Below are 13,213 nucleotides of genomic sequence, written 5' to 3'. Positions count from 1 at the left end.
TATTGAACGTTTACCACCCACCTGGCACATAGCTCACACCCTCTTACAACGTCCTCACGACTACACTATGAAATCTTTTTTTTTTTTTTTTTTTTTTTTGAGGCAGTCTCATTCACTCTGCACTCACCCAGGCTCAGTGCAGTGGTGCGATCTCGGCTCACTGCAACCTCCGCCTCCCAAGTTCAAGCAATTCTCCTGCCTCAGCCTCCACAGTAGCTGGGACTACAGGCATGCGCCACCACGCCCAGCTAATTTTTTGTATTTTTTTTAGTAGAAATGCGGTTTCACCACATTGGCCAGGCTGGTCTCGAACTCCTGACCTCATGTGATCCACCCACCTCAGCCTCCCAAATGCTAGGATTACAGGCATGAGCCACCATGCCCGGCGAAATCGATTTTATTAGCTCCATTTTTCAAGTGGGGGAAACTGAAACTGGGAATGGGCAAGTAACTTGCCCAGCACAGTGGGGAACAATACCATGAGCCTGAAGCCAATTTCCCTAATGATTTATTTGCCTAGTCACTTATTTCATCTTCAGCATCCTAGTTTTCCCTACTCTTTTGGGTATTTGAAGAGCTCTATTAAAAGCTCATCTAAAGATATACATTTTTGGCTGAGTACAGTGGCTCAGGCCTGTACCAGCACTTTGGGAGGCCAAGGCGGGCGGATCACTTAAGTCTCGGAGTTCCAGACCAGCCTGGCCAACATGGTGAAACCCCGTCTCTACTCAAAATACAAAAAGTAGTCAGGTGTGGTAGCAGGTGCCTGTAATCCTAGCTACTTGGGAGGCTGAGGAAGGAGAATCGCTTGAACCCAGGAGGCAGAGTTTGCAGTGAGCTGAGATCGCGCCACTGCACTCCAGCCTGGGCAATAGAGCAAGACTCTGTCTCAAAAAAAAAAAAAAAAAAAAAAAATCCCACAGATGCCTGGGCTTCACTCCAGACCAGATGAACCCAAATCCCTCAGGGTGGGGCCAAGCATCAGTGTTTCCACCTATTCTCCAGGAGCTTCCACACCCCAAGGTCTGAAACCCACTTCTCTATGACATCTCTTGGAGGGGGGTTGTCTGCATGTCCTGTCTCACCTCCTGATGCCCCTCCACTGGCCCTTGGGGACTCAGAATCAAGGAATGGGTTAGGAGTCCCAGCCACTGCCTCTGGATGGTTACCATACCTCCCACCCTCTATTTCTGCCCTCATTTTATAGATGGTGAGTGTGGCTGCCCAGGGACTGCTAGGTGATTGGAGCTCAATCATCCCCTCCCAGTAGAGGGCCATTTTTTCTTGAGAAGTGCAGGTTTGCTGGATTAACAAGCTTGTTAACAAGCCTTGCTGGATTAACAAGCCAGGGATTAACCCCTGGCTTCTCAGGGGTTAATGCTGTTCCCTCAGAGGTTGCCAGTCTGAGGGTGCTGACCCCACCGTGCCCCTGTTGGCCTGAGGAGTCTCCTGCTTAGCTGGCCATTTATGCCTCTGCTTTCCTGGCTGCACTGGGTGGGTAGGGGCTGCTTCTTTGCAATCTGGTGTCTCCCCTACTGGGTGACCTTGGGAAGGTCACTTAACCCCTCTGAGCCTTAGTATTACCCTGCAAAATAGAAAGGATGGTGCCCACCTCAGAAGGATATTATGAGGATTAAATAGGTCTCTACCCACTCTCAGAACGCCCTAAGTTTTTCATTCAAAGTATGCACATTAATCACTGTTTAATGTTTGTCTCTAGCTGGACTAAGAGAACCACCAGGGCCAGGCCTGTGTCCATGTCCCAGAATCTTAACACAGGGCCTGGCACCTCGTAGTTGCTCATAGACCCCCTTGTTGAATAAATGAATAAGGACGGGCCGGGCGAGGAATGGAGTCTGTTGTCAATGAGTCTTAATCCCCTTCCTTTACTTCCCTAAAATACTTCCAGAACAACCTTCGCAGATGAACATTCTTTTGTTACCAGTCATGCATGTCAGCAACTTCCTTCACCCAACTTCCTTCAAACAAGGGTACCCACCACACACTCACTGGCCTTCTCAGTGGTCTTCTGGTGGGAACAGATGTGGCTTCATTAGTGGCCGGGCAGAAGCATGGATATCAGAGACTTAAGGGGTACCAATCCAGCAGGTTAAGATGGCTGGGTAGCAAGCCACCCCAAAGTTGGTGGCATAAAACAACAACCATTTTATTAGGCTCACAGATTCAGAGGTTTAAGAATTTGACTAGGGCCCAAAAGGGTGGTCTCTCTCTGCTCTCCAATGTCTAGGGCCTGGATTGTGAAGACTCAAATGGCTGGAAAGGCTGAGGGCTGAAATCACCTGGGGGCTTCTTCCCTCACATGCCTGGTACCTGGACTGAGACGTCTCAGTGGGGACTGTCAACCAGAGTGCCTTCACATGGCCCCTCTATGTAGTTTGGGCTTCCTCACAGTATGGTGGCCTTGGGATAGTTGAACTTTTTACCCAGAGGCTCAGGACTCCAAAGGCAAGTGTTCCATTAACAAAGGCAGAAGCTGATGGCCTGAGATGACTTAGGCTTGGAAGTCATATAGCATCACTTCTCGGTACTCAGTTAATTGAAGCAGCCTCTTGGCAGAATAAACCTGCCAATATTCAAAGAAAAGAGAGAGACAGACCCTACCGCTCAATGGGAAGACTATCAAAGAATTTGTGGCCATGTTTTAAGACTATCACACATACCCTGCTGGTTGCAGTTGCGTGTGCTAGAACCCGAGACAAGGCCTGGTTCAGGAGGAGGGCTCGGGGGAGGTTTACCAAGTCCCAGGCTCTTGGCCCAATGTTGCCACTCACTCATGCTGTGTGGCCTTAGGCAAGTCTTTTCCACCTTCTTGACCTCCATTTCCCCATGTCACATTCAGGGAATAAAATGCTGCAAGATCAACCTCCGATATGGTCAGGCTTTGTGTCCCCACCCAAGTCTCATCTTGAATTATAATTTCCAGGTGTTGAGGGAGAGAGCTGCTGGATGGTGACTGGATCATGAGGGTGGTTCCCCCATGCTGTTCTGGTGATAGTGAGTGAGTTCTCATGAGATCTGATGGTTTTATAAGGGGCTCTTCCCCCTTCACTTCCTACACACTCTCTCTCACCTGCCACCATGTAAGACATGTCTTTTCCCCTTCCGCCATGACTGTAAGTTTCCTGAGGCCTCCCCAGCCATGAGGAACTATGAGTCAATTAAACCTCTTTTCTTTATAAATTACCCAGTCTCGGGTATTTCTTTATAACAGTGTGAAAATGGACAAATGTAACTCCTTTCCTTGTTGCTGGAGACCCTCCCCATCATGCACATACATAGCTCACCAGGGAGACAAAGATCACAATGGGGTTGACGGTGGGCACCAACAGAATCCTCCCAACCGGTTGGGAAAATATGAGTGCAAAGGAGACTGTGTCCACTGTCCATCGGGAACCCTGAGTGGGTGGAACCCTGTTCTATAATGGCACTGAGTGTCAATCAGAGCCTTCCTGGGTCCCTACAGTATGAGGGTCCAGCTAGTTTTCCAATGCTTCCAATAGAAGGTGCTGGGCAGGGCCTGCTGGGCTGAGAGGGCCTCAGGTGCAGGGTCAGGAGCACACAGAGTGTGTGGGCTAATTACTACAGAAAACAAAAGATGTGGATATAGCAGACACCAACAAGATGGGGTGACCATGCCCAAGAGGGTAGTGAAGACAGATACTGATGACCATGACTCAGCTCTCCCCCTCCTCCAGCTCCCCTCCTATGGCACAGAAGCCACTAGAACTAAGTACATGCCCTGACAAGGGAAGCTGAGGCAATTTGGAATAGATTGAATTTAAGTCTGACATGACTGACTTCAGCTGACATTGATTATAAATAAATGGTTTTGGCAGTTGGACAGAATGGGGAGTCTCTAGGAGAAACAGAGAAAAATGAAGCTGCATTTTTAGAGACCCCAAGATTTGTAGCTAATTCATTTCTTCTTTCTGCTTAGCAAGGGACTGGCTGAGATCTCAGGCCTTTCCAGCTGTGACATCCACTGTGGCTCTGATCCCCAGGCTTTATGACTCTGCTGCTGCTACCACTGCAACCCAGGGGACTGCCAGAGTGTGTGCAGGTCACATCCCAGTGGGGCTCTGCCTGAACCAGCACTGAAAAATGGTTTACCCCTGAGTCATTCAGACAATTGATATTGTTGAGAAACCACGGCGTGTAGGCCCTAGGCTGGGCATCGTGCCTGCTTCTGGGGACAGTCAATTGAGTAAGACACTGGCCTCATCTTCAACGTGTTTACAATCCTGTGGCAACAAACAATTAGAAGCCACTGGTTCTAGGACCTTAATTAGGAATTTCTCCTGATTACTGCTTTTGTTAAGAATTGACATGAACACATCTCCAGCTAATCAGTCAACAAATATTTACTGAGCACCTACTATGTGCCAGGCTCTGTTTTAGGTATTTGGGGTACATCAGTGAACAAATAAACAATAGAAATATAAATAAATGAGCCTTCAAGGCCTGCTTTTATCTCTCTGCCCATCTCAGTCCTGGGGAAATAAATGTGGGTGCTTCAGACTAAACAACCAAATGATCACCTTTTTTTGGAGACAGGGTCTCCTGTTGTCCAGGCTGAAGTGCAGTGGTGCAAACACAGCTCACTGCATCCTCAACCTCCTGGACTCAAGCAATCCTTGCACTTCAGCCTCCCGTGTAGATGGGGTCACAGGCATGTGCCACCACACCAGGCTGATTTTTAAATTTTTTGTTAAGAAAAGGTCTCACAGGCCGGGCGCGGTGGCTCAAGCCTGTAATCCCAGCACTTTGGGAGGCCGAGACGGGCGGATCATGAGGTCAGGAGATCGAGACCATCCTGGCTAATACGGTGAAACCCCGTCTCTACTAAAAAATACAAAAAAAAAAACTAGCCGGGCGACGAGGCGGGCGCCTGTAGTCCCAGCTACTCGGGAGGCTGAGACAGGAGAATGGCGTGAACCCGGGAGGCGGAGCTTGCAGTGAGCTGAGAGCCGGCCACTGCACTCCAGCCTGGGCGGCAGAGCAAGACTCCGTCTCAAAAAAAAAAAAAAAAAAAAAAGAAAAGGTCTCACCATGTTGCCCATGCTGGTCTCAAACTCCTGGGCTCAAGTGATTTTCCCACCTCAGCCTCCCAAAGCACTGAGATTAGAGGTATAAGCCACCGCAACAGGCCATGATCAACTTAATTCTAAGGCATTTCCCACCCCCACCCTCATTCCCTGAACTCCCATCCTCCTTTGATCCTCAGTCAAGGCCAACTTCAAAAACTCCTTGGTAATCAGCTGGGAGCTTGCAGGTCCCAGACCTTCAGCAGCTTGTGGGAATGTCCCACGAGGAACTTTTTTTTTTTTTTTTTTTTGTCAAAAGAATGCCAGGAGTGTAATTACTGTGTGGCCCATGGAGGTGATTTCCATTTATCAGCCAGAACCCAGACAGATCCTAGGAAGGCCCGTTGTGTGAGGCTGTGGCTGCTGTGGCCTGCTCTCGCCAGCAAAGGATAACCCTGGGGCCTGCGCCCTGGGCAGGGGCAGCAGGAATGCTTTGAATGCTTCCCCTGCATGTGGCCTTGGGTTTTACCACTGGCTACAGCGGGTGGTTTAATTAATAAATGTCTACTGCTTGTCATTTATCATTAGCAAAACAGGAGGGGTTGGAGGTGGGGGCAGCCAAGAGGGCAGGGAAGCTTTCTCCAAACAAGGTGCACCGATAAATTAAAGCTGTACCCATCAGTCTCACAGGCTGACTGCTGTTGTACAGCCCCACGTTGCTTTCCTCTGGTTCAGAGGCCAGTCTCATCTTTCTGAAGGGCTTTGCAGCAGCTGTAGGGGGTTTCATCTATGATTGTGTCTCCCTTGTCAAATCTCAGCAAAGGACTGTGTTGTGTGGTATGGAGGAGAGAGAGCAGCATGTGCCCAGGGAACTGGTTCCCATCGGCGCTGCAAACTGAAACTCTATGGTGGATCCAGCCTGAGGCTGGATTTTTGTTTGGCTTCAATGGCATTTGACAAATTGGAAATTTTTACATAAAAATTCAGGTTTCCGGTTTCTATTGAAAAAGGAAAGTGAGGCAAAACCAAACCCTCTTTTTCAGTATGGCAACAAGCAGCTGATGGCCGGGCAGGGCAGCCACGTGAGGTTGTGTGAGTTGTGCACTGCACAAAAGCACCTAGCAGAAGGGGCAAATGGAGGCTGAATCTAGGCCAGGTTGTCTTTCCAGCAGAAGCCCTGTAGGCAGGACGAGGGCCTTCCACTTTCCCACGACTGCCAACAATCCCTGCTACTTTACTCACCTACTCTATTCATGTATGTTACCAATCTGAGCTCGGTAAGTACTTGGTGTTTTCATTCGTAGTATATATTCAGGGCACTATTTCATCTTCTCTATGTGAGAGATGCCTCTTCAACCTTCAAGGCTCAGCTCAACTCATAGAAGCTCCCTGGTGGTACCCTCCTCTGTATTTTCTCAACAGCAACCCAGACTGCTATTATAACACCCAGCACACCCTTGTGCTCTAATTTGTTAGTCTGTTTCCTGCAGACTTTGAGCCCCTTGAAGATAGATTGTACCATTTCTACTTTTCCTCTGCCTGGCACATAATGGGCACTAAATCAGTAGGGCTGAATGAATGGGTTTATGGCCAAGTGTGCCAGGCAAGGGAGGCCTCCAAAAGGCTGCCTAAAATCCCAAGCCAGGAAGGGTTAATGAAAGATTTTAACTTTGGGGTTTTGAAAGACCCTAGACTCCTAGGTTTCTTCTCTTGGACACTCTATGGGGCACTTAAAATCCTGAGCCATGCTGATTTTGGGATTTCCTCTGACCAGAAGGCTGAATGTTTAAGACTTTTCACATTCGCTTGTTCTGTTGTAAGCAGCTAGTAAGAGCTCAGCCTGGCCTCTGCCAAAACCACTCTTAAAGGAATAGCAGACACAGTGCAGCCAACAGAGGCTGCAGGGAAGGATGGCTGTGACTCGTGCAGAGCAATTCTGGGATCCTGGAACCTGAAATACATCCCCTCCCCAGAAATTTAGCCTGAAATTCTTTAACCAAGATCAAAAGGTGAACCTTCCTTCTAATAATCAGAGAGGACTGAATGTGTTCTGCAAAAAAGAGACACACTGGTCTAAATTATTTCCAACTAATGTGCAAATGACTGATAGAGTTTTTTTGTTGTTGTTTTGTTTTTGTTGATTTTTCCTTTTTTCCCCTAAATGCTAGTTTGGTGCCAGGGTAAAAAGAGTTATAAAAGAGCAACACCAAGGCGGGTGGATCACGAGGTCAGGAGTTCGATACCAGCCTGGCCAATATGGTGAAACCCCCATCTCTACTAAAAATACAAAAAATTAGCTGGGCGTGGTGGCGCGCGCCTGTAATCCCAGCTACTCGGAGGCTGAGGCAGGAGAATCGCTTGAACCCGGGAGGCGGAGGTTGCAGTGAGCCCAGATCGCGCCATTGCACTCTAGCCTGGCGACAGTGCGAGGCTCTGTCAAAAAAAAAAAAAAAAAAAAAAAAAAAAAGCAATTAAGCCCTCTCGCCTAGTTTCTCCTTTGTCCTCCAGACCCTCGCGGCCGCCGGCCTTCGTGGTTCGCGCCCCCGCTTCCTCCGCCCTGCTGACTCGCCGCTTCCTCCTGGGCCCCATCGCCCCGAACGCGGGACTGCGCTTCCCGGCAGGCGCCGCGGCTGAGGATTTGACGGCGGCACCCCGAGAGTCCGGGTGAGGGGGCTTTGTGCGCTGCGGTGGCTGCCAGCACGGCGGCGGAGGCCCACGGGCTGTGCACAGGTCGCCGCGAAGAGGCGTGCGATTTCCCAGCCGAGCGTCGAGGACCCTGCTGCCCAGGCCGGGCTGCCAGACGTAGGCTCCTCTCTGGCGGCAGCGGGGGCGCGGCGACCCCAGTCTCTCGGCCTCCCCTTCCCACCCCACCTCCCGAGGCTTCCTCCTGCCGCAGCACGCCTGGCCTGACCCGGCTGTGGCCGTCCTCGATCTCCGTGTCCCTCCTGTGATTGCATTGACACGGCCAGGGCGTTAGAACGGGACAAGCTGAAGGCCCGATGAGAGAAAGGGAAAGTTAAGAATGCCGGGCGCGGTGGCTCAAGCCTGTAATCCCAGCACTTTGGGAGGCCGAGGCGGGAGGATCACGAGGTCAGGAGATCGAGACCATCCTGGCCAACACGGTGAAACCCCGTCTCTACTAAAAAAATACAAAAAACTAGCCGGGCGAGGTGGCGGGCGCCTGTAGTCCCAGCTACTGCGGAGGCTGAGGCAGGAGAATGGCGTAAACCCGGGAGGCGGAGTTTGCAGTGAGCTGAGATCTGGCCACTGCACTCCAGCCTGGGTGACAGAGTGAGACTCCTTCTCAAAAAAAAAAAAAAAAAAAAAAAAAAAATGCTGGAGCAGAACAATGGATTTCTGTTTATCTTTCATGCAAGGGATCATGGGAAACACAGTTCAACAACCACCTCAACTCATTGACTCCACCAGCATCCATCAGGAGGATGCCTTTGATAACAACAGTGACATTGCTGAAAATGGTGGCCAGACACCATATGAAGCTACCTTGCAGCAAAGCTTTCAGTACTCACCTACAACACATCTTCCTTCACTCACAAATGGCTACCTACCATCAATCAGCATGCATGAAACTCAAACCAAATACCAGTCGTATAATCGATATCCTAATGGGTCAGCCAATGGCTTTGGTGCAGTTAGAAACTTTTAGCCCCACTGACTATTACCATTCAGAAATTCTAAACACAAGACCACATGAAATTCTAGAAAAACCTTCCCCTCCACAGCCACCACTCCCCTCCTTCAGTACCACAAACTGTGATTCCAAAGAAGACTGGCTCACCTGAAGTTAAACTAAAAATAACCAAAACTATCCAGAATGGCAGGGAATTGTTCAAATCTTCCCTTTGTGGAGACCTTTTAAATGAAGTACAGGCAAATGAAGTACACGAAGTCAAAGCATGAAAGCAGAAAAGAAAAGAGGAAAAAACCCAAAAAGCATGACTCATCAAGATCTGAAGAGCGCAAGTCACACAAAATCCCCAAATTAGAACCAGAGGAACAAAATAGACCAAATGAGAGGGTTGACACCATATCAGAAAAACCAAGGGAAGATCCAGTACTAAAAGAGGAAGCCCCAGTTCAGCCAATACTGTCTTCTGTTCCAACAACAGAAATGTCTACTGGTGTTAAATTTCAGGTTGGTGATCTTGTGTGGTCCAAGGTGGGAACCTATCCGTGGTGACCTTGTATGGATTCAAGTGATCCCCAGCTTGAGGTTCATACCAAAATTAACACAAGAGGTGCCGGAGAATATCATGTCCAGTGTTTTAGCAAACAGCCAGAGAGGGCGTGGGTTCATAAAAAATGGGTACAGGAGTATAAAGATCATAAGCAGTACGAAGAATTACTGGCTGAGGCAACCAAACAAGCCAGCAATCACTCTGAGAAACAAAAGATTCGGAAACCCTGACCTCAGAGAGAACATGCTCAATGGGATTTTGGCATTGCCCATGCAGAGAAAGCATTGAAAATGACTTGAGAAGAAAGAATAGAATAGCATACTTTTATCTATATTGATAAACAACCTGAAGAGGGTTTATCCCAAGCAAAAAAGAATGTTGGGGCCGGGCGCCGTGGCTCACGCCGGTAATCCCAACACTTTGGGAGGCCGAGGAGGGTGGATCACGAGGTCAGGAGATCCTAGCTAACACAGTGAAACCCCGTCTCTACTAAAAAAAAATGCAAAAAAATTAGCCGGACCTAGTGGTGTGCGCCTGTAGTCCCAGCTACTCCTGAGGCTGAGGCAGGAGAATGGCATGAACCCAGGAGGCGGAGCTTGCAGTGAGCAGAGATCGCACCACTGCACTCCAGCCTGGGCAAGAGAGTGAGACTCCCTCTCAAAAAAAAAAAAAAAAAAAAAAAAAAAAAAAAAAAAAAAGAATGTTGTCTCCAAAGCCAAAGTTAAAAAAAACCTGATGACCAAGATCTGTGCTTTGTACTCAGCCAGAACAGACCAATGCAGGGGAGATGGCCTCCTCACTCTCAAGTACTGACATTCGGAGACACAGCCAGAGGCAGCACACAAGTGTGGACGAGGAAGAGCCACCTCCTGTTAAAATAGCCTGGAAAACTGTGGCAGCAAGGAAATCCTACCAGCTTCCATTACAATGCACAAAGGGAGCCTGGATTTGCAGAATTGTAACATGTCTCCAGCTGTGAAAATTGAACAAGTGTTTGCTCTTCAGAAAGCTACAGAGGAAGGGAAATTAATCAATTTGTTTATTCAACAAAGGGAATTGGTAACAAAACAGAAATAAGCGTCAGGGGGCAAGAGAGGCTTATAATTTCTAGACCAAATCAGAGAAATGAAAAGCCAACGCAGAGTATATCATCTCTTGAAGCAACATCTGGTTCTACAGGCTCAGCAGAAAAGAAGCAACAGACAAGATCAATTAGAACTCGTTCTGAATCAGAGAAGTCCACTGAGGTTGTGCCAAAGAAGAAGATAAAAAAGGAGCAGGTTGAAACAGTTCCTCAGGCTGCAGTAAAGACCGGATTACAGGAAGGGTCAGCAGACTGGGGAGTGCAGGGCTCTGTCAGATTCAGTGACAGCTCCGTCTCCACAGCGGTTGAGGAAACTGTAGACTGAGATTCCTGTACAATTTCATCCCAGAAACTCCAGACTTGTAGTCTCCATGCAAGATTTCTTTGTCTGTTGGCAGCTTGATAAACAGTTTCTTTGTTTTCGATTTTGATTTTGCCAATCATCATTATTGGCATTTTCCTGCCTGGTTTCTTCTTCAAGACTCTGGACAATTGCTTTAACATTCAAATGATTTTTTTTTTTCAGTTTGAGCTGGATGGGTACAGCTTAAATCATGGGTCCAGCCTAAAAACCACCATTTAACTTACACTCATCAATTTCAACATGGATTGTATTTTGTTTTTTGTTTTTATTTATTTTAATTTTTTTTTTTTTTTTTTTTTTTGAGACGGAGTCTTGCTCTGTTACCCAGGCTGGAGTGCAGTGGCGCAATCTCAGCTCAATGCAACCTCTGCCTCCCAGGTTCAAGCAATCCTCCTGCCTCAGGCTCCTGAGTAGCTGGAATTACAGGCACATGCCACGCCCGACTCATTTTATTTTATTTTTTGTATTTTTAGTAGAGACTGGGTTTCACCATGTTGGTCAGGCTAGTCTCGAACTCCTGACCTCGTGATCTGCCCACCTCGGCCTCCCAAAGTGCTGGGATTACAGGCATGAGCCACCGCTCCCGGACAATTTTTTTGTTTTTAAATAAAGCATGATTAGTGCACATCTGCCAAAAAACAACAACAAAAAGCAAATTCTGAAAGAGAGCCCTGCAATGGGGAAAGAGGATGGGGAAAGAGGTGCCCAAAGGGAAGTGTGGAGTTTAGGAAAGACCAAAGTTAGCTCAGGATTTCCCCTGGAGCCTGGAGGTGGGGGAATTGTATTGAGATAAAGGAGCACCAGGCACATCTCTCTGGAGCTGACACACAGACCTCTGGGTAATGATTTCAAGCAGGAGCAGCAGGCAAGACCCACTAAGGGTGCCAGAAACAGCAAAATTGGGTGGGTAGATACACAGTCTACCTGGACTGGAGTAGAAAAAGGGAGGATAAAGAAGACAGTACTCACCCCACACACATTTGCTGTGGACTTACTATGTGCAGGGAGCCATGCCCAGTCCTGAGTTCAGTCTCCTGTTAGAAAAGTTTCATCAGAGCCTGAGGGAGAGCAGATTTCCACAAACCCATCAATAACACTTAATGTGCAGTACATTTTGGGCTCAAACCCTGAAGGTGCCTTGAAAAGGCTTGTAAGCTGGGGGTATAGTCCCCTGCCTGAGGAAGGATACCACAGGCTGGGCATAGCTCCACTGGCCCTTCTCAGGGTGGTTTTCTAGACCCCATTATTTTAAATTGCAACAACCAGCACTTCGGATCCTTTGTCCTATTTTTCTGAGCACCACTTACCCCTTTCTGACATATGTTTTATTTATCAATGTGTTTATTGTCTGTTTTCCCCAGTAGAATGCTTCTCCACAAGGGCAAGTTGTTTCTGTTTTTGTTTTTGTTTTTTTCTTTTTGAGACGGAGTCTCGCTCTGTTGCCCAGGCTGGAGTGCATTGGTGCAATCTTGGCTCACTGCCAGCTCCACCTCCCAGGTTCAGGCCATTCTCCTGCCTCAGCCTCTCGAGTACCTGGGACTACAGGCGCCCACCACCACGCCCGGCTAATTTTTTGTTTTCGTATTTTTAGTAGAGACGGGGTTTCACCATGTTAGGCAGGCTGGTCTCTATCTCCTGACCTAGTGATCCTCCCACCTCGGCCTCCCAAAGTGCTGGGAGTACAGGCACGAGCCACTGGGCCCGGCCAGGTTCTTTTAAATCAACTTAATTGAGGGATCATTTACATATAATAAACTATATCCATTTACCATTTAAAGTGTACAATTCTGAACTGTGGGATGTATACGGATATATATATATACCTGTACAGCCACCAACACTACCATGATACTGAACATTTTCCACTACCCCCAAAGTAGTAGTCATCCCCATTTCTCCCATTTCCCACCCCACACCCACCCCAGGCAGCCACGGATCTGCCTCTTGTCACCATAGGCTAGAATTAACAGCAGGGATTTTTATCTGTTTTATTTCTCTGTCCCCAGCACATCAGATGGTGCCTGGCACATGATTGGCACTCAATACATCCTTGGTGAAAGACTGAATTAATGGATGGGAAATCAGATGATTAAGATCTGTCTTCGGGGCCGGGCACGGTGGCTCCCGCCTGTAATCCCAGCACTTTGGGAGGCTGAAGCAGGCAGATCTCCTGAGGTCAGGAGTTCGAGACAGCCTGGCCAACATGGTGAAATCCCGTCTCTACTAAAAATACAAAAATTAGCTAGGCGTGGTGGCAGACACCTGTAATCCCAGCCATTCGGGAGACTGAGGCAGGAGAATCGCTTGAACCAGGGAGACAGGTTGCAATAAGCCCGGATCGCACCATTGCACTCCAGCCTGGGCTACAAGAGTGAAACTGCATCTCAAAAAAAAAAAAAAAAAAAAAAAAAAAAAAAAAAAAAAAAAAAAAAAAACCATGACTGAAGACCAGCTGTATACTATCAGTAAGATCAGATTCTTGATTTTGTGAAGGTAAAGCCAGGAAAGAGAGGCAGAAGCT

General features: G+C 48.1%; 1 pseudogene; it reads left to right on the top strand.

Moving 5' to 3' along the window:
* The first annotated feature begins 8,394 nt into the window (after positions 1–8,394).
* On the top strand, positions 8,395–10,653 carry LOC104672426 (annotated as a pseudogene).
* Positions 10,654–13,213: the final 2,560 nt, after the last annotated feature.

This window comes from Rhinopithecus roxellana, chromosome 19, assembly GCF_007565055.1.
Source record: "Rhinopithecus roxellana isolate Shanxi Qingling chromosome 19, ASM756505v1, whole genome shotgun sequence".
NCBI classification, from domain to species: domain Eukaryota; kingdom Metazoa; phylum Chordata; class Mammalia; order Primates; family Cercopithecidae; genus Rhinopithecus; species Rhinopithecus roxellana.
The sequence above is the reverse complement of the archived record's forward strand: the minus strand, read 5'-3'. Positions and strand labels throughout refer to the sequence as shown.